This window comes from Anas platyrhynchos, chromosome 4, assembly GCF_047663525.1.
Source record: "Anas platyrhynchos isolate ZD024472 breed Pekin duck chromosome 4, IASCAAS_PekinDuck_T2T, whole genome shotgun sequence".
Lineage (NCBI taxonomy): Eukaryota > Metazoa > Chordata > Aves > Anseriformes > Anatidae > Anas > Anas platyrhynchos.
Window position 1 is genome coordinate 77,979,739 of NC_092590.1, and position 6,000 is coordinate 77,985,738.

Genomic DNA, 6,000 nt, shown 5'->3' on the forward strand with positions numbered 1-6,000 from the left:
TAAAACAGACAGGAAAGCCCAAATAATTATTTACCACCAGCCCCTCGGAGCCCTTCCACCCACCACACAGCAGCGCGGGGTTGCAGATGTGCTCGCCAAGCGCTCCAGGTGCTGCTTCCCCCAGCACCGTGGTGTGTAACGAGGAGAGCAGAGAGCAGCAGCCGCCGTCTGGGTCGGGATCAGCACATCTGGCCGAGGGGCAGGGGGCCGTCTGAAGCAGCAGAGGTGTTGGAAAGCTGTGGTTTTATAACAGCCTCCGATTCCCGAACCTCAGCAAGCTGGGGGAGCGCCTTGTTCCCTGCTGCGGCACCGTGGGGAAGGAAGGCAGTGTCGGAAAGCTGAGAGACCCACAGGGGGTTTGGGAAGGCAAAATGAAGGCAAAAATACAGCAAGGCACAAGATAGGAGGCACTTCTGCTCCAGGGGTAGACCCAGACCCTGTTCATCATACTGCAAGGATAATATATGAACGGAAATACGAATAAAGATACCACGGGTGGGAGCAAAGGACTTACAGCTTTTGCTTTTTTTTTTGTTGTGATCTCAGTATCAAACATGGGAATCCAGATATCCAGGAGAAACAACCAGGGCTGGTTCTCCTCCCAGCATGGGTTTCCCCTCTTAGGAGCACACGGTCACCTGCAACACCCTGTGTGCAAATGCCCTCACGCTCACAGCCTGCACAGACACCACCCGATCGTCACCCCAGCCTCTTTTAACAGGAACTGTTTGTGCTCCTTGACACTTCAACAGCAAACAAGATCACACACACGCCTTGCCACAACCATGGCACCAGCATTGCAGCTGGCCTGGCGATGAGCCCCAGGAACGATGGGGTCTCTGCACTTGGGGGGGGCCAAGCTGCAGTTCTCTCAGACTGAGAGATTTAAGTCTAGCTTGGACCAAACAAGCACAAAATTGTACCTCCCATCAGGCAGGCACACCTGTAAAAAACAAGTGGCAGCTGAATCCCACCAGCTGCTCAAAGCTCGACGTCCACTGTGTCCTCCTCGTGGTCCTTGGTGTCTGTCGTGTCGGCAGAGGTGGGCTGCATCACCCCAAACTGCGCCAGCTTCGCCTTCTTCTGCTCCATGCTCTGCTTCCTCCATTTGATCCTCCGGTTCTGGAACCAGACCTTCACCTAGCAGGGAAATGGCACAAGACCTCAGCACGAGGTTTTCAGAAATACACAGGGAAGAGCAGAAAAAACTTTAGATCCAGTGTCACGCGAGGATCTCTACTGCACAAATTGTCTCCGGAGGATCTTAACAATCTACATTAGTCCTCCCCAGCTCGTACTCCTGAGCAAACAGCTTCGTGCGCCTAAATGTTTTTGTTCTTATAAAAAATAAGTAATAAAAAGGATCGTCCCCGGCTGCCCCGTCTCTTACCTGCGTCTCCGTGAGATGCAGAGTTGCAGCCAGGTCGACCCGCTCCGTGCCCACCATGTACTGCTGCTTGAGGAACTCCTGCTCCAGCCGCTCCAGCTGCTCTGGTTTGAAGACCGTGCGGACCCTCTTCATTTTGCAGGGCCCCCCGGACCTCCAGGGTCCAGCAGGGCCCAGGGGATCGGTCCCTACGCAGTGAGACAACTCCAGACCTGCAAGAAATGGGGATGGAAGCGATTTGCATGGTCCAGGCCATTCCTCCAGCCCTGTGTATGTGCCATGCCCAGCTTGCTTTTGCTCCAGCTGAAACCCTGCAGCACGCTGCACCGAAGGGGATCACGAGGAAGTAGCACTAAAAGCAAAGCAGAAATGTCCCCACAGACAGAAACAACCTAGAACAGTCCTGGACACACAGCCAGACCCGAAATAACAATAATTACCTAATTAGCACACAATACAGCACCGCCACCGCAGGATCTGCTGGCACCAGCCTGCTTTTGGTCCTAAATCTCATCCCGATCCTGACTCCCACACATCCCCATGAGCAGGAGCGTGGCTGTGACCCCCAGGTCTGTCCCCCAAGGACCTCCCGTGAGCCAGATGTCCCCGGTGTCACCCCCAGGACCGCAGAGACCTCGGACAAGGACCGAGCAAAGGGGGCAGCAGCTGTCAAGGTAGGAAATTTCACATCCAGGGTGCTGGAGATATGGCACACACATTACTGGGGGCTTTGTAAAGAAGGGTGTAAAGCATTGAGGGATGCTCAAGTCCCTGAGATGCTGGATTGGGGACCTCTGCTCCTCCTCGGAGCCCCAGGAAGGCTCCAGGTAGTGGGATCTGCACACACAGGTGAACCAATGGTGCCAGAACACCCCCAGGTATCAAAATACACCCATGAAGGTGCTAGGAACCTGGTAGGATACATCAGATGCTACAGGAAAATCTGTCCTGCCAACATTTAGGCACACTTTAAGGATGAGAACCCACTTTTAAAGCCAAGCGTGCAGCCTGCGTGTGCAGGATCAGGGCGGTAACACTCAAATCTGTGCCCTCTAAAACCTCAGCCCCCAAACAAAGCGACCTGGTGGGGATATCGGCTCTGCTCTGAGCAGGAGCTGGGTTTGGCAGCCCGTGGGCAGCATCACCAGGGTGCAGCAACAGCAGCTTCGGAGGTGTAACAGGTCTTGGAAAACCAACAACTCCTTTGTCTTTCAGGATCATGCTGTACAGAACGACGCTGACTCCTCTCCTGTAATGACTGACACATTCTCCAGCCACAGACGGGCACCTTGACCTCGTTCATCTCATTAATTGATTAATTGGCAGTAAGTTCTGTGTGTGTGTGTAAGGATTTGTGCCAGCTTAACAACCCTAACTCCACTTACAGTATTTTCAGCGTTTAAATAATTTCACCGGTCACACTTTTTCCATATTTTGGTACTTGGGATAACAGTGAGTGTGACTTCAAGCACGAAATACTTTGTGGAAATGGTTTTACAAACTGTTCAACTATATTTTCATATCTGTAATATGATTAACTATATTTTCATATCTGGATATTTGATAGAATACATCGAGTAACACACACAGCTATAAAGATGCCGCCTGGTAAAAGAAACAATATGTTAAATAGTTAGGCTAAGAAGTTAAAAAAAAGATCCAGATAGCAAATATTTTTGGTGTCTGAATATCGTAGCTGTCAGGATCAGGCTAGAGGTCCACGTACAGGTAAAACTCTCTGCTTGGCTGCAGGTTTTGCCTGTGCAATATAGAGAATCATGCTCTGAATGATGAAAATTTCAAGAAAAAGAAGGGGGCAGCTATCCTGCAGAGAGGCACTGCCTGTAAATTACTGATTCTGGCCCCAAACTTGCCACCCCTCTCCCTTAAAACACTGCGTGGTGTTAGCATCATCCATAACCACAGCATAAATGATACCCACAACCATCAACAGCAACAAAACCATTTCCTCGGGTGCTCTGGCACTAGGAACACAACCAGTTGTGGGGGCCAGGTGCTGCAAAACTTCAGCCAGTGGCCCCAAAATGGTCCCAAAACAGTCCCAAAGTGGTCCCAAAGCCCAGGGCGGCTGCGGGAGAAGCAGGACCCGGGGTTTTGGGGAGCACAGCAGGGCACCACGCGTTGCGCTGCCTTTTTTCGTGGGTGGAAATTAAAAAAAAAATCACTTCCATCAACTGAAGCAGCCCCGGAATAGGGCTAGGGGTAGCCAAGGGGATTGTCCCCTGCCCCAAAGCGACCGGGAGGGACTAAATCCCACCGGGGGCTGGCTTCACCCCAATCTGTTATTGTCGGGGGTCACACGGCTGATAATTACTGAGGGAGAAGGGGGGAAAATTAATTATTAGGGAATTTTTCCTCTCCCCATTTCCCTTCCTCCAGCCCAGCCCTTTTAACCCGGGGGTCGGCCGAGGGGTTGCAGGCGATGAAACCGCGGCCGCAATTTTGGAAAAAGGGCAATTTGGGGACCAACCACCCCCCCGAAAAGGGGCTGGGGAGCAGGGAACCCCCCCCCCAGACCCTCTCGGATCCCCTCTCACCTGCGCCGCTGCCTCCCCAGCTCCAGCCCCAGCCCCAACCCCAAGCCCCCGGCAGCGCCCCCGGCCCCGGCCAGCGCGGGGGCTGCGGGCAGGGGGCGGCGGGGCCGGGCCGGGGGGGGGCGGCGAGGATCGCTTCGATGTGGAAGGGGGTCCCGGGGGTCTTGGGGGGCGGCATGGCCCGAGCTCGTTGCCGGCAGCCGGCCCGAGGGGTTTATATGGGGCGGCGGGGAAGGGGCGCGCTCCCGTATGCAAAACGGGGGGCGGGGGGCTGCCCCACACCGCCGGACACCCCCCCCCCTCCGTCTGGGCTCAACGCCCCCCAAAGCCCTCCTCCCTCAGCAACACCCTCCCCAAAATCCCTCCTCCTGAAATAACAGCCCCCCAATAGCCCTGATCCCGAAATAACACCCCCAAAAAACCCTCTTCCCAAAATAACAGCCCCCCCAAAACCCCTTCTCCCCAAATAATTGCGCCCCAAAACTCCTCCTCCCGAAATAACAGCCCCCCAACCTCTCCTTTTGAAATAACACCCCCCCGACACCCCTTCTCCCCAAATAATCACCCCCCAAAACCCCTTCTCCTGAAATAACGCCCACCCTAAAACCCTAAAAACATCTCCTCCCGAAATAACAGCCCCAAAAAACCCTCCTTTCTAAGTAAACCCCCCCGAAACCCCTCTTCACAAAATAACAGCCCCCCAAAATCCCTCCTTCCAGAATAACCCCCCCCAAAACCCCTCCTCCCGAAATAACAGCTCTCTGACCACCCTCTGACTGAAATAACACCCCCCAAAATCCCTCCTTCTGTACTAACCCTCCCCGACACCCCTTGTTCCAAAATCTCACCCCAAAAAAACCCTCCCCTTTGAAATTATCCCCCCAAAACCCCTCCTTCCATCATACCAGCACCCTTTTTCACCCCTTTATCTCCACCAGCACCCCCAGCACCCCTCCTTCCACCGCCACCCACCCCGTTCCCCACGGACACCCCACAGACACATTCCCCATCCCACACCTCGCCCCGTGGCACCCCAAACCCACACCCACACGTGCCAACAGAGCATCACCCCCTGCACACCAGGCTGGGGGGGTGTTTGGGGCTGTGCACCCCCCTGGGACACAGGAGAACCATCCTTGCACAGTATTGTGACCATATTTTGGGGTCTGGTGTGGGTGGCACCCCTGTGTGACACCCCTGGGGCCGATGGAAACCCGCAGCTGGTGTGGATGCCTCCACGAGCACAGGATTCCCACCCAAAATTCATTTTTTGGTGCACAAACGCAGAGAAATCCCCAGAATTGAGCGATTGGGTTATAAACAGGGAGCAAAAATCCCCCATAAAAATAACCCAGCACCAACATCTCCGTGTGCTCAGCCCCAAACAGGGGATCCGTGCAGGTTGCTCACGCTTTGAACTTTCTTTTCATCGCCCGAGCCAGGGAAAACAGACCTCCCCAAAAAGGAGCAGCTCGGTGTTTTGAGCAATTGGGGCATTTCCAGGCAATTTTGGGGCTGCCTCAGCATGATTCCCCTGCTGGCGTGGCAGCACCCCGGCGATGGCTACCGGGAGGGACAAAGGAATCCCTCAGGTTTGCCTTTGAAACACTTTTTTTTTTGTTGTTTTTTTCCTTTTTCCTGCCCGTTTTAGCATCCTGCCTTCCACGGCAGCTCCGAAACGGGTGAATAAATACAGCTGCTGCTTTATGGCCCCCTGTCCAAACACGCGGCCCCTAATTGAAATCACACCTCCAAAGCTGGGCGAGCTCCGAAACCTCTCCCCCCACCCCAAAAAAAAAAAAAACCCTCCCCCGAGGAAAAGGTGCGAGGGATTTGTCCAGGTTGAAACGTGGATCCAAATGCGCTCATCTACCACTTTTCCTGCTTATTTTTTATATCATGAGGCTGTGAAATCCCTTAATTATTATTATTTTTTAAATTATTATTATTTTTTCTCCTTTTAGGGAGTCAGGAGTGCCACAATTTTGCTCCCCATGGGAAGAGAGGGGAGAGAGGCGGCGGCCGTCGACGTTTCTGCCCTGCAGGTGTTGGGATGGG

The 6,000-nt window shown here is 53.8% G+C and overlaps 1 long non-coding RNA gene across 1 annotated transcript; it reads left to right on the top strand.

Annotated features, from left to right (window-relative positions):
- Positions 1–1,523: 1,523 nt before the first annotated feature.
- LOC140002523 (uncharacterized) lies at positions 1,524–6,000 on the top strand. The gene is made up of 3 exons (XR_011809298.1): positions 1,524–2,061; positions 2,603–2,712; positions 5,907–6,000. It is a non-coding gene; the product is annotated as an uncharacterized lncRNA (long non-coding RNA).